General features: G+C 41.2%; 1 protein-coding gene across 1 annotated transcript in view; it reads right to left on the bottom strand.

Annotated features, from left to right (window-relative positions):
* The window catches only part of LOC109880607 (receptor-type tyrosine-protein phosphatase mu-like), a 432,469-nt gene that overhangs the window by 181,835 nt on the left and 234,485 nt on the right, over positions 1 to 16,149 (bottom strand).

The following is a 16,149-nucleotide window of genomic DNA, read 5'->3' on the forward strand; positions in this document are numbered from 1 at the left end:
GGAGAGAAGGGGAAGGAGAATATGGGGGGATGCGTGAATACAGTATTCAAGAATAAACAAAGCAGATTTCAAAATAAATTATTTGTTCGATTTTAAAACTAATTTGTTTTAATTTGCTTACCAAGAAACCCAGTTAAACCTTCGTTGGTGTGTGGTTTCTGTGGTTTCACTTCAACCATTGGGGGGACTAGACCACTGTGGTTTCACTTCAACATTGGGGGGGACTAGACCACTGTGGTTTCACTTCAACATTGGGGGACTAGACCACTGTGGTTTGACTTCAACATTGGGGGGACTAGACCACTGTGGTTTCACTTCAACATTGGGGGACTAGACCACTGTGGTTTCACTTCAACATTGGGGGGATTAAACCACTGTGGTTTAATTTCAACATTGGGGGGACTAGACCACTGTGGTTTCACTTCAACATGGGGTGACTAGACCACTGTGGTTTCACTTCAACATTGGGGGGACTAGACCACTGTGGTTTCACTTCAACATTGGGGGGACTAGACCACTGTGGTTTCACTTCAACATTGGGGGGATTAAACCACTGTGGTTTCACTTCAACATTGGGGGACTAAGACCACTGTGGTTTCACTTCAACATTGGGGGGACTAGACCACTGTGGTTTCACTTCAACATTGGGGGGACTAGACCACTGTGGTTTCATTTCAACATTGGGGGGACTAGACCACTGTGGTTTAATTTCAACATTGGGGGGATTAAACCACTGTGGTTTAATTTCAACATTGGGGGACTAGACCCACTGTGGTTTCACTTCATCATTGGGGTGACTAGACCACTGTGGTTTCACGTTCATCATTGGGGGACTAGACCACTGTGGTTTAATTTCAACATTGGGGGGACTAGACCACTGTGGTTTCATTTCAACGTTGGGGAACTAGACCACTGTGGTTGTAACTCAGTATTAGGAAGGTTGTTCCTCATTTTTTGTACACTCAGTGTATCAAGACAAAATGGTGAATTAAGACAGAGAACACTGAGGAGAGCTAGTATTTTATACATTCAGTAGCTATTAATAACGACAGACATCTGGGAAAAAGGCCATTAGAGGCAGAGGGAGGCACTAGTAGTTAACATAGACTTATGTAATTTAATCAACTATATTTATACACTGTTCATTTTATATTCCCAGATAACCTTTCAAACACGTTTTCCAGACAAACCTGGAATATATTAGAACATCCTAAAGTCAGATTACCATTCCGTTTATAATCATCTTTATGGTCGATTGGTTGTTGGCTTTAGCTCGCAGCGTATGGCCTGACCTCACTGTGCTGTAGTCTAGGGCATAGGCTCAGAATTAGATGTTGTTTATTTGTTTGTTCCAACATGGGTTTCTGTCAAAGTTACATTGTTGCAATTACAGTGGAAGTGATGATGTCACAATGGGATCAAAAGAATGTCGAGGAAATCCCACGAAAGTGGGAGGAGGAGGACAAGAAGCTTAATAGTTGAACAAGTATAAAAATATATTAAAAAGTTGCATAAGAGCTCACTATTCCACTGCTCGTTTTAAAGATTGATTGACGTTTCTAGCTTAACTCTCTAAGGTCGATGTCTGCACCGCCACAGCAATCTAATTAGCATAATACAACAATCCCCATATAAATCTGTCAGGTTAACATAGGGATATCTTGTCCGAACAGTTGGGCAAAAGACTAATATGAAAGGTTGAGACTCTCACGAACATGTACAGTACCAGTCAAAGGTTTAGGTACACCTACTCATTCAAGGGTTTTTTATTATTGTTACTATTGTCTACATTGTAGAATAATAGTGAAGACATCAAAACTATGAAATAACACATATGGAATCATGTAGTAACCAAAAAAGTGCTAAATAAAATCTAAATATATTTCATATTTGAGATATTGTACTTCAAGTAGCCTCCCTTCAACAAGATGACAGCTTTACACACCCTTGGCATTCTCTCAACCAGCTTCATGAGGTAGTCACCTGGAATGCATTTCAATTAACATGTGTGACTTGTTAAAGTACATTTTCTGAATATCTTTCCTCTTTTTTAACACGTTTGAGTTGTGTTGTGACAAGGTAGAGGTGGTTTACAGAAGAGAGTCCTATTTGGTAAAGACCAAATCCATATTATGGCAAGAACAGCTCAAATAAGCAAAGAGAAATGACAGTCCATCATTACTTTAAAACAGAAAGGTCAGTCAATCCGGAAAATGTTAAGAACTTTGAAAGTTTCTTCAAGTGCAGTTGCAAAACTATCAAGCGCTATGATGAAACTGCCTCTCACGAGGACCACCACAGGAAGGAAGACCCAGAGTTCCCTCTACTGCAGAGGATAAGTTCATTAGAGTTACCAGCCTCAGATTGCAGCTCAAATAAATGCTTCACAGAGTTCAAGTAACAGACACATCTCAACATCAACTGTTCAGAGGAGACTGCGTGAATCAGGCCTTCATGGTGGAATTGATGTAAAGAAACCACTACAAAAGGAACGTATAAGAAGAGACTTGCTTGGACCGAGAAACACGAGTAATGGACATTAGACCAGTGGAAATATGTCCTTTTGCTCTGACGAGTCCAAATTTGTGTTTTTTTTCCCAACAGCCGTGTCTTTATAAGATGCAGAGTAGGTGAACAGATGATCTCTGCATGTGTGGTTCACATCGTGAAGCACAGAAGAAGGAGGTGTGATGGTGTGGGGTGCTCTGCTGGTGACACTGTCTGTGATTGATTTAGAATTCAAGGCACACTTAACCATCATGGCTACCACTGTGAAGCATGGAGGAGGAGGTGTGATGGTGTAGGGGTGGATCAATGCTACCACATCATTCTGCAGAGAAACGCCATCTTATCTGGTTTGCGCTTAGTAGGACTATCATTTGTTTTTCAACATACTGTTGTGTCTTTAGTATCATTAATGTTTAAAACGGCTGTTTTATCAAAGCGAGGAAGTTTAATTATTACAATGATTAAATGAATCCTGTAACTCATTAGCAATTCTGGGGCACCATGGAAAAAGTTTATTTAATGAGTTACCATTTTCCAAATTAACTCTTAAATATATAAAGTTCTCTTACATTTCAGTCATCAATCAGTCATTAATGAATTGTTAACTTCTACTGTATCGGTCTTATTCTGAATGTCGCAAAATCCTTGGATATCGGCACAAATATAAAATTGGCTTAATTATTAAATTGGTTATCTGCACAAATCCTAGCATAAATTATGAATCAGCGATATAAAATTGGCTTAATTATTAAATTGCTAACTAACTAAATAATCACACAGAGTTACATATACACAAACAGAATAGCTTACGCATTGATTACTACATAATGCAATGAAAGGTCCCTAGTGGACTTAACCGATATGACGGCTTGTTACTCACAATGAAAAGGAATGTAAGAAAGAGCGGGAGAAAAGACAAAGACCTTCACTATCGTTCACACAATGCTCATGGAAATGCTAATACTTTGCACATGAACGGGCCGTTCATTAGAAAATAATTGCAATATACATATTTATGATTGTATGCCTTTGTTGTCGCCGGTCCGTTTTCTGGTCAGTCGACAGAATGTCTCTGGTTGTCCACCAGAAGTCACCATGTCCTTGATCAGCAGCTCTGTAACTTAGAATAGAGTGGTGAGAGGAAATCATTTTTTTTTTTGTCTCTCGTCTTCAGCCAAGTTTTCCTAGACTATTTTACATATACACCCGCAGACTGTGAATGTGCAGTCTTTAGTTTTGTAGATGTCTTAACCATTTGTAAAGTATTCAGCTTGCGCTGCACGTAGCTGGTCTATAGAGTCTAACCATTCGTGACATCCGGTTCACACTGCCCGCCTGAATGGTCTTGTAGAGATATTCTATTTTTCTATGTTGAAAGTTTCTGTAACGGTTCTCTTCTATCTCCTCCTCTGATGAAGAGGTGGAACAAGGATCGGACCAAAATGCAGCGTGTAGATTGCGATCCATGTTTCATGAACAAACGTAAACACGAATTAATACAAACACTACAAAACAAAGAACGTAATGACCGAAATGAAAACCGAAACTAACAAAGCCAGGAACAAGGACACTAAGGACAATCACCCACGACACACTCAAAGAATATGGCTGCCTAAATATGGTTCCCAATCAGAGACAACGATAAACACCTGCCTCTGATTGAGAACCACTTCAGACAGCCATAGACTTAACTAGAACACCCCACTAAGCTACAATCCCAATATATACACACCACATACAAAAACCCATGCCACACCCTGGCCTGACCAAATAAATGAAGATAAACACAAAATACTTCGACCAGGGCGTGACAGTTTCAGAGTTTCAGAGTCCTTCCGTCCGTACCTTTTAGCTCACGCAGTCAGTCTCGTTGGCCTAATGCATATTTTGTCACAAATCCTATTTAATTAAGCAGTCTGTGAAAAAGGGCCGTTCCCTCCTTTCGTCATAATGTGTTTTACGTGGGTGTGGTCACTGTCTGGTTAAGACATCATATGAAAAACTATTATCTCATTTAGAAGGCTAAATGCACATTACATCTTCTCACAAATAGTGTCATATTTAATCATATACAGTGGAGGGGAGTTGAAAGTCCGTGTTGCCCAGCAACAGCACCAAAACATCACTGCTCTAGAGGAGATCTGCATGGAGGAATGGGCCAAAATACTAGCAACAGTGTGTGAAAACCTTGTGAAGACTTACAGAAAACGTTTGACCTCTGTCATTGCCAACAAAGGGTATATAACAAAGTATTGAGATAAACTTTTGTTATTGACCAAATACTTATTTTCCACCATAATTTGCAAATAAATTCATAAAAAATCATACAATGTGATTTCTGGATTTTTTTCTCATTTTGTCTGTCATAGTTGAAGTGTACCTATGATGAAAATTACAGGCCTCTCTCATCTTTTTAAGTGGGAGAACTTGCACTGTAAGTTCTACAACATTTGGATGTGACCCTGACAACTGGAAATACATACAGTAGATTCAGAGATACAGTTATGTTGTTATCCCAAAACAACAACTGATCTGGGGGCCTCCCGGGTGGCGCAGTAGCTAAGGGTGCTGTACTGTAGCGCCAGCTGTGCCACCAGAGACTCTGGGTTCTCGCCCAGGCTCTGTCGTAACCGACCGGGAGGTCCGTGGGGCGATGCACAATTGGCATAGCGTTGTCTGGGTTAGGGAGGGTTTGGCCGGTAAGGATATCCTTGTCTCATCGCGCACCAGCGACTCCTGTGGTGGGACCAAGGTAACCAAGGTCAACCAAGGTTGCTAACCTAGGTTGCTGGGTGCACAGTGTTTCCTCCGACACATTGGTGCGGCTGGCTTCCGGGTTGGATGCGTGCTGTGTTAAGAAGCAGTGCGGCTTGGTTGGGTTGTGTATCAGAGGACGCATGACTTTCAACCTTCATCTCTCCCGAGCCCGTACGGTTTTCCCGGACCATTCCAACTGTTTGAAATAACAGAAATATTGTTTAATTCCCCACTTTTGGATTATGGAGTTTTGGCGGTCTAGAATGTCTTTGTTCTCCATAGGTTCTCTACCTCAAAACTCCATGGGAGTGAAGGGAATGTTTCTGCAAGGAATTTTTACCACCGTCATAAAACTGTGGGAGAGAGAGAGACAGAAGAGAAGAGAAGATGAGAGGAGAGGAGAGAGACAGAAGAGAAGAGGAGAGGAGAGAGAGAGAGAGAGAAGAGGAGAGAGAGGAGATGAGGAGAGGAGAGAGAGAGAGAGAGAGAGAGAGAGAGAGAGAGAGAGAGAAGAGGAGAGGAGAGAGAGAGAGAGAGAGAAGGAGAGAGAGAGAGGAGAGAGAGAGAGAAGAGGAGAGAGAGAGAGAGAGAGAGAGAAGAGGAGAGGAGAGAGAGAGAGAGAGAAGAGGAGAGAGAGAGAGAGAGAGCGAGAGAGAGAACGAGAGAGCAAGAGAGCGAGAGAGCGAGAGAGAGAGAGAGAGAGAGATGAGGAGAGGAGAGGAGAGGAGAGAGAGAGAGAGAGAGAGAGAGAGAGAGAGAGAGAGAGAGAGAGAGAGAGGAGGTGAGGAGAGGAGAGGAGAGGAGAGAGAGAGAGAGAGAGGAGAGAGAGAGAGAGAGAGAGTGAGAGGGGGGGGGAATCTGGTGCCAATGATCCTTATCCAAAAGGGCAGGTCATGGGGCTTGCAGTTCCCTACAAAGGGCTTGCAGTTCCCTACAAAGGGCTTGCAGTTCCCTACAAAGGGCTTGCAGTTCCCTACAAAGGGCTTGCAGTTCCACAAAGGGCTTGCAGTTGACGTACGACGACTCCCGGAGGCCATGTTGGAAGCCCACCGCGTTCATACTTCAGACAAAAACAGCCGAGTGGCCTTACCCCAAACTGCATGATAACTGTGCCTAAAAACGAGTTGATTCATCCCCACAGTCATTATCTGTGGAGTATTTGGCTTCTCTAACAAAGCAGGAAAGACAACGGCTATTTGTTATATCAGAGATGTTTCTTTACTTTGCACAGGAAAATTTTTTGACTTTGATACGATGGTAGCCTCGGTCTACTCTACACGGACACTGACAACAGATCAATAAAAATCTTGAATGCAACCATGTAATGTAGGCTGAAAAGGGTTCCTGGCTAAAAGGGATTCAGATTTACTCAAATTAACGTCAAAAGTAATTTTCTTGCATTTTAGCTGAATATTATGTTGCTATATCTCTCTGTCCTCCATTTTTCTCATAATGTTCTCCCAGAAAGGTACCTGCCCTATCCAGAGTAGCCTACTCTCCCTTCTCTGACAGCTGAGACTGCTAGCTACTCCTTTCACCCTCTTCCATGGCTGCTACATAGGGACATAGCTACAAATGAATGTCGATGATACAATGATAAATACATCAAGATAGCTAGCTAACTAGCCAATATGAAGTTAGCAAGCCGGTGATATTTAATTCACTTAGCTAGCTGTACAGGATGCAAAGTTAGCTAACTAGCCAATGTGAAGTTAGCAAGCCGGTGATATTTACTTCACTTAGCTAGCTATACAGGATGCAAAGTTAGCGAACTAGCGGACGTTACGTTAGCAGCTCATTTGAGGTAGCCTGCACACTAAGTTTATATTGCAAGCTAACGAGCTAATAATTAATTGTTTTCTCACCGCCTCCATTTACTGGGTTCTTTAAAAAAAAAAAAAAAACGAAATAAAGGGCAATCTTCTGGAAGTTTCCGGTTGTAGCAAAATGCAGCCGGCCATGTGGTCAATTGGAGGTCTTCCAACATGGCGCCTGGTGCAATTACAAGGTGACTTTTAAATGAAGAACCATTGTACTTCAGAACAAACTTCTTTTAGATTTATTTCCGGGGGGACTATCTCTGTTGTTGTTCCATGTAGTAAATCTGTATTCAATGTGTTTGTATGGGTTAATAGCAGTAAGGCCAAATACACATTTCCATCAAATATTATGATTATTATTTTATTCTTTATCCTTCAAGGGATCAAGGGATTCTAAATCAAACAGCTGAATGATCCTTAGTATGACCTCCTTAAAACAATTCCATATTGTTTAGTAGACCCCCCCCCCCCCCCCCCACACACACAGATGAATTGGCCAATTTGCTTTTTCAGTTTGTCTGTGACTGTAATTAACTTAAAAATAAGTGCATGACAATGGCAATACAGTCTTGATTTAACTTTTCATCAAAATCACTTTTCTATTTCTCTGTTCCATCACGGTGTTAATTAGCTGCTGAGTGGTAGTTTTAGACACGCCCTGTTCCATCACGGTGTTAATTAGCTGCTGAGTGGTAGTTTTAGACACGCCCTGTTCCATCACGGTGTTAATTAGCTGCTGAGTGGTAGTTTTAGACACGCCCTGTTCCATCACGGTGTTAATTAGCTGCTGAGTGGTAGTTTTAAACACGCCATGTTCCATCACGGTGTTAATTAGCTGCTGAGTGGTAGTTTTAAACACACCCTTTTAAATGAATGTCAAAGAAGCCTCTCCAATCAAGGTTCTTTATTCTACATTTCTCTCTCTCTCTCTCTCTCTCTCTCTCTCTCTCTCTCTCTCTCTCTCTCTCTCTCTCTCTCTCTCTCTCTCTCTCTCTCTCTCTCTCTCTCTCTCTCTCTCTCTCTCTCTCTCTCTCTCTCTCTCTCTCCTCTCTCTCTCTCTCTCTCTCTCTCTCTCTCTCTCTCTCTCTCTCTCTCTCTCTCTCTCTCTCTCTCTCACACACACACACACACACACACACATGCACAGCAGGTGACACAATAGACATAGCGAACAGGTGAGATAGTTAACATACTAACAGGTGTCATAGTTAACATACTAACAGGTGCTGATAGTTAAACATTACTAACAGGTGTGATAGTTAACATACTAACAGGTGTTGATAGTTAACATACTAACAGGTGAGATAGTTAACATACTAACAGGTGTGATAGTTAACATACTAACAGGTGTCATAGTTAACATACCTAACAGGTGTGATAGTTAACATACTAACAGGTGTCATAGTTAACATACTAACAGGTGTGATAGTTAACATACTAACAGGTGAGATAGTTAACATACTAACAGGTGTGATAGTTAACATACTAACAGGTGAGATAGTTAACATACTAACAGGTGTGATAGTTAACATACTAACAGGTGAGATAGTTAACATACTAACAGGTGTCATAGTTAACATACTAACAGGTGTGATAGTTAACATACTAACAGGTGTCATAGTTAACATACTAACAGGTGTGAGGAGCATACTAACAGGTGTGATAGTTAACATACTAACACTGCCGTCTACAGGACAGACACTTTCTCTCCCTGCTAAGCAGGCAATTTCAGACAGAGGGATCTCTGTGAGGGGCTGTGTGAGGCTCAGGGGGGGGGGGGGCTGGGGAGTGTTTGAACTAAACACAGAGGCCTCCACTGAGAGGAAATGAAAAGAGATGGTGACCTCTGAGAGTTTGAATAATGAACAAGTCAAGAGACAAAAGAGGGCATAAAAGGGGAAATAGTGCTATAGAGGAGAATGAGTTGAGGGCTGTGTCATCACGGCGTGCAGGGTTTCTTCTATTTTCTATTCGAGAGGGACAGTCAGAGGTGGTAGCCAGTCAAGGTCTGAGGATGGAAAACCATCTCCCTTGTGTTTTTACGATACGTCACATTCTTTAAGAATCAACGATAATCTATCTATCTATCTCTCGATCTCTCGATCTCTCGATCTATCTATCTATCTACATCTCTATCTACATCTCTATCTATCTATCTATCTATCTACATCTCTATCTATCTATCTATCTATCTATCTATCTATCTATCTATCTATCTATCTACATCGATCTATCTATCTCTACCTATCTATATATCTATATATCTATCTATCTATCTATCTACATCTCTCTATCCACATCTCTCTATCTATCTCTCTATCTATCTATCTACATCTCTATCTATCTCTCTATCTATCTACATCTCTATCTATCTATCTACATCGATCTATCTATCTCTCTATCTACCTATCTATCTCTCTATCTACCTATCTATCTATCTATCTATCTATCTATCTATCTATCTATCTATCTATCTATCTACATCTCTCTATCCACATCTCTCTATCTACATCTCTCTATCTACATCTCTCTATCTACATCTCTCTATCTACATCTCTCTATCTACATCTCTCTATCTACATCTCTCTATCTCTCTATCTATCTCTCTATCTCTCTATCTATCTATCGTTGATTTAGTCCAACTGCAGATTTCCTCTTTAAAGCAGACCAATGAGAACATATGCCTTTATTTGACTGGTTATCATTAATGTGGAGACAGGTTAATGTAGAGACTGGTTATCACTAATGTGGAGACAGGTTAATGTAGAGACTGGTTATCACTAATGTGGAGACTGGTTAATGTAGAGACTGGTTATCACTAATGTGGAGACTGGTTATCACTAATGTGGAGACAGGTTAATGTAGAGACTGGTTATCACTAATATGGAGACTGGTTATCACTAATGTGGAGACAGGTTATCGTTAATGTGGAGACTGGTTATCACTAATGTGGAGACTGGTTATCGCTAATGTGGAGACTGGTTATCATTAATGTGGAGATGGGTTATCACTAATGTGGAGACTGGTTATCACTAATGTGGAGATTTGTTATCATTAATGTGGAGACTGGTTATCACTAATGTGGAGACTGGTTATCACTAATGTGGAGACTGGTTATCATTAATGTGGAGACTGGTTATCACCAATGTGGAGACCGGTTATCACTAATGTGGAGACGGGTTAATGTAGAGACTGGTTATCACTAATATGGAGACTGGTTATCACTAATATGGAGACTGGTTATCACTAATGTGGAGAGACTGGTTATCACTAATGTGGAGACAGGTTAATGTAGAGACTGGTTATCACTAATGTGGAGACTGGTTAATGTAGAGACTGGTTATCACTAATGTGGAGACTGGTTATCACGAATGTGGAGACAGGTTAATGTAGAGACTGGTTATCACTAATATGGAGACTGGTTATCACTAATGTGGAGACAGGTTATCGTTAATGTGGAGACTGGTTATCACTAATGTGGAGACTGGTTATCGCTAATGTGGAGACTGGTTATCATTAATGTGGAGATGGGTTATCACTAATGTGGAGACTGGTTATCACTAATGTGGAGATTTGTTATCATTAATGTGGAGACTGGTTATCACTAATGTGGAGACTGGTTATCACTAATGTGGAGACTGGTTATCATTAATGTGGAGACTGGTTATCACCAATGTGGAGACCGGTTATCACTAATGTGGAGACGGGTTATGTCATGAAGCATTATGACCATCCCTATGTCACTTTACTTGGTCTAAGAAAATACACGTTATTAAGCATTATGACCATCCCTATGTCACTTTACTTAGTCTAAGAAAATACACTTTATGACGCTTTCTAGAAGAATTATGACCATCATAATCATATAAGCCAGACAATTACACAGTGAGGCAAAAAGTATTTAGTCAGCCACCAATTGTGCAAGTTCTCCCACTTAAAAAGATGAGAGAGGCCTGTAATTTTCATCATAGGTACACTTCAACTATGACAGACAAAATGAGAGAAAGAAATCCAGAAAATCACATTGTAGGATTTTTAATGTTATGTTATGCTATGTGTGGCTGCCTTGTGTGGCTGTTTTAGTGGGTTATAACACTCTTATGTAGGTGTTATAACCAGCCATAAGATAACACAATATATGTCACAACAGGTGTAAATATATGACAGTGTTATTAACATATTATAACAGGTTATGACAAGTTATGACATTTTATGACACATGGTTATGACCATGTCATAACGGTTGATGACGCTGAGTGTCAAGTAAGGTGTTTTTCCGATTTTCATCCACGAGAGTCCCCATCAATTTACCGTTCCTTATTCTGAGGAACAAAAGCAGTCCTCCACCCCAGCCCGAAGTATCCCTTTATGACATGACGCTGATTCTGAGACATCATTAAACGATGGACTGACACAGTGGTGTGAAAAGGATCTTTTTCTATTCTCTTTCCTAAGGCTAGGTAAAGAGCCAGAGGCTGCGCTGAGGAGAGACTTTTGTCAAGTAGAAATATGCGGATACAAACATATTGACCTTGGTCTCTCTCACATCAGCACAATAACAACATTTTATTTTTTATTTTTTTGGTAACAACTGTTATACTAGTCTACAATATTGTCTTGCTTGAGGTGAGTCTCTGCTGTCTCTGCTGTGAAGTTACAGTTTTACTGTGAACACTGAGGCTGTACCCACTAAGTTACAGTTTTACTGTGAACACTGAGGCTGTACCCACTAAGTTACAGTTTTACTGTGAACACTGAGGCTGTACCCACTAAGTTACAGTTTTACTGTGAACACTGAGGCTGTACCCACTAAGTTACAGTTTTACTGTGAACACTGAGGCTGTACCCACTAAGTTACAGTTTTACTGTGAACACTGAGGCTGTACCCACTAAGTTACAGTTTTACTGTGAACACTGAGGCTGTACCCACTAAGTTACAGTTTTACTGTGAACACTGAGGCTCTACCCACTTTAAGTTACAGTTTTTAACAGTGGCCAACTAGGGTATTGTGGCTATTAGATCATAATATAGGCCTACCAGAGTGGCCTGCCATCAAAAACAATGGTGAAAATGAATCCCATAACATTTTAACATGGAAATAGCTGTTCTATCATCCAGCCTACAGTAGCAGCCAATGTGTGGTGTTCAATGTAGGCCTACATTCCATGAGACTTTCGAAGAAAAAAAAAACATGCGGGGCTTGACATTAACCTTTTTATGTCTGCAGGAGAGCCGTGGGAGCTGATATGTCTGAAGGAGAGCCGTGGGAGCTGATATGTCTGAAGGAGAGCCGTGGGAGCTGATATGTCTGAAGGAGAGCCGTGGGAGCTGATATGTCTGAAGGAGAGTCCTGGGAGCTGATATGTCTGAAGGAGAGTCCTGGGAGCTGATATGTCTGAAGGAGAGTCCTGGGAGCTAATATGTCTGAAGGAGAGCTGTGGGAGCTGATATGTCTGCAGGAGATCTGTGGGAGCTGATATGTCTGCAGGAGATCTGTGGGAGCTGATATGTCTGCAGGAGACCTGTGGGAGCTGATATGTCTGCAGGAGATCTGTGGGAGCTGATATTTCTACAGGAGACCTGTGGGAGCTGATATGTCTGCAGGAGAGTCCTGAGAGCTGATATTTATGTGGTGTGGTGTGGTGTGTCATTTAGTCACATGCTTAATTCACCATGACATGGACATGGCGGGATGGGAAACAAAACAACAGTATCAGACAACAAACAACATCAGGCAACAAACAACATCAGACAACAAACAACATCAGACAACAAACAACATCAGGCAACAAACAACATCAGGCAACAAACAACATCAGGCAACAAACAACATCAGACAACAAACAACATCAGACAACAAACAGCATCAGACAACAAACAACATCAGACAACAAACAATATCAGACAACAAACAACATCAGACAACAAACAACATCAGACAACAAACAACATCAGACAACAAACAACATCAGACAACAAACAACATCAGACAACAAACAACATCAGACAACAAACAACATCAGACAACAAACATCATCAGACAACAAACATCATCAGACAACAAACATCATCAGACAACAAACAACATCAGGCAACAAACATCATCAGACAACAAACATCATCAGACAACAAACAACATCAGACAACAAACAACATCAGACAACAAACAACAACAAACAACATCAGACAACAAACAACATCAGACAACAAACAACATCAGACAATAAACAGCATCAGACAACATCAGACAACATCAGACAACAAACAGCATCAGACAGCATCAGCTAGGTCGGGATCAGACCATTATTTGTCCGATGTTAGATCATTGTCATTTTACCAATGGAGGGGTCCATTTGAATTGAAGGCAGTCAATTCATGAAGTAAACTGAATTTCCAATGCAATAATTGAAGAAAATGTATAATTAATTTCAAAGTATAAGCTATTTAATTCAAAATGGACCCTTTTGTTATAACTTAAATATATTTATACCAATATAATACAGTATATTATCAAAGGTATGACTAATGTTCAGATGATAACAGTCCAAAACTGTATCCTCGGTGAAGTTGGAGCGTAACCCTCCCCCCTAACCTTTCCAGAGAACTAACACCTACATCAGATAAAATGGTTAAATAGATGAAAATGGGCCATTTATAGTAGAACAAGTCTAACGCCAGATCCCATCGCATCATGCTCGTCTCTCTCACCATCAAAAAAAAATAATCACACCATTGCAGCTAATTCCTCATTACAAACGCCTGCACAAAAAAATATGAAAAAATGAAAAAAGAGAAGGAAGCAAAAGGAGAAAAGTGATTTGAGAACAATGGCTTAAGCTGTTAAGAGGTGGGACACAGGGGTCTGGGGGGGGGGGGCTGCAGGGTAGAACCCGTATTCCTGTTTGCCACGTACCACACACACACACAAACACACACACAAACACACACACACACACACACACACACACACACACACACACACACACACACACACACACACACACACACACACACACACACACACACGAGGCAACCTGAGCTGACACCAATTAGGTTCCTCTGCACAGGCTGCTCATCTCGACGATAGAGTTCCAACCCTCCGCCTCTCCCCCCCTCCGCCCACCTCCCTCTGTGTGACTCACACCAATTATGGTGGATTGACTGGATTGTGACCTGAAAATCAGATGTATTTTTGATGTGGGATGATAGGCTGTGTGTGATAGGCTGTCTGTGATAGGCTGTGTATGATAGGCTGTGGGTTGATAGGCTGTGGGGAGTATTTCAATCATGCTGCTCCTCTGACTCTCATCGGTCTCTCTCACTCCCTCTCTCTCTCCCTCTCACCCCTCTATCCATCTCTCTCCCTTTATTTCCCTCTCCATCCTCTCTCCTCCTTCTCTCTTTCCCTTTCTCTCTCTCTCTCCCTCTCTCCTCCTTCTCTCTTTCCCTTTCTCTCTCCCTCTCCCCTCCTTCTATCTCTCTCTCTCTTTCCCTCTCTCTTCTTCTCGCTGTCTCCATCTCTCTTTCCCTCTCTTTCCCCTCTCTCTCCTGTCTCTCTCCCCTCCCTCTCTCAACCCTCTTTCACCGATCTCTCTCCCTCCTTCTCTCTCTCACCTCTCTCTCTCTCTGTTTATCTCTCTCTCACTCTCTCTGTCTCCATCTCTCTCTCTCTCTATATATATATATATATATATATATATAAATTCAATTCAATTCAATTCAAGGGCTTTATTGGCATGGGAAACATGTGTTAACATTGCCAAAGCAAGTGAGGTAGACAACATACAAAGTGAATATATAAAGTGAAAAACAACAAAAATGAACAGTAAACATTACACATACAGAAGTTTCAAAACAGTAAAGACATTACAAATGTCATATTATATATATATACAGTGTTCTAACAATGTACAAATGGCTAAAGGACACAAGATAAAATAAATAAGCATAAATATGGGTTGTATTTACAATGGTGTTTGTTCTTCACTGGTTGCCCTTTTCTCGTGGCAACAGGTCACAAATCTTGCTGCTGTGATGGCACACTGTGGAATTTCACCCAGTAGATATGGGAGTTTTTCAAAATTGGATTTGTTTTCGAATTCTTTGTGGATCTGTGTAATCTGAGGGAAATATGTCTCTCTAATATGGTCATACATTGGGCAGGAGGATAGGAAGTGCAGCTCAGTTTCCACCTCATTTTGTGGGCAGTGAGCACATAGCCTGTCTTCTCTTGAGAGCCAAGTCTGCCTACGGCGGCCTTTCTCAATAGCACTGATAGCACTGAGCTCACTGAGTCTGTACATAGTCAAGGCTTTCCTTAATTTTGGGTCAGTCACAGTGGTCAGGTATTCTGCCGCTGTGTACTCTCTGTGTAGGGCCAAATAGCATATATCTCTCTCAGTTCAATTCGATTCAATTCAAAGTTCTTTAATGGCATGGGGAACATGTGTTAACATTGCCAAAGCAAGTGAAATAGATAATAAACAAAAGTGAAATAAACAATAAAAAATGAACAGTAAACATTACTCACCTCTCTCTCTGTGTCTCTCTCTGTGTCTCTCTCTCTGTGTCTCTCTCTCTGTTGCTCTCTATGTGAACAGTAAACATTACACACCTCTCTCTCTCTCTCTGTGTCTCTCTCTCTGTGTCTCTCTCTCTGTTGCTCTCTATGTGAACAGTAAACATTACACACCTCTCTCTCTGTGTCTCTCTCTGTGTCTCTCTCTCTGTGTCTCTCTCTCTGTGTCTCTCTCTCTGTTGCTCTCTATGTGAACAGTAAACATTACACACCTCTCTCTCTCTCTCTGTGTCTCTCTCTCTGTGTCTCTCTCTGTTGCTCTCTATGTGAACAGTAAACATTACACACCTCTCTCTCTCTCTCTGTTGCTCTCTATGTGAACAGTAAACATTACACACCTCTCTCTCTCTCTCTGTTGCTCTCTATGTGAACAGTAAACATTACTCACCTCTCTCTCTCTCTGTTGCTCTCTATGTGAACAGTAAACATTGCTCACCTCTCTCTCTCTCTGTTGCTCTCTATGTGAACAGTAAACATTACTCACC

This window comes from Oncorhynchus kisutch, linkage group LG30, assembly GCF_002021735.2.
Source record: "Oncorhynchus kisutch isolate 150728-3 linkage group LG30, Okis_V2, whole genome shotgun sequence".
NCBI lineage: Eukaryota > Metazoa > Chordata > Actinopteri > Salmoniformes > Salmonidae > Oncorhynchus > Oncorhynchus kisutch.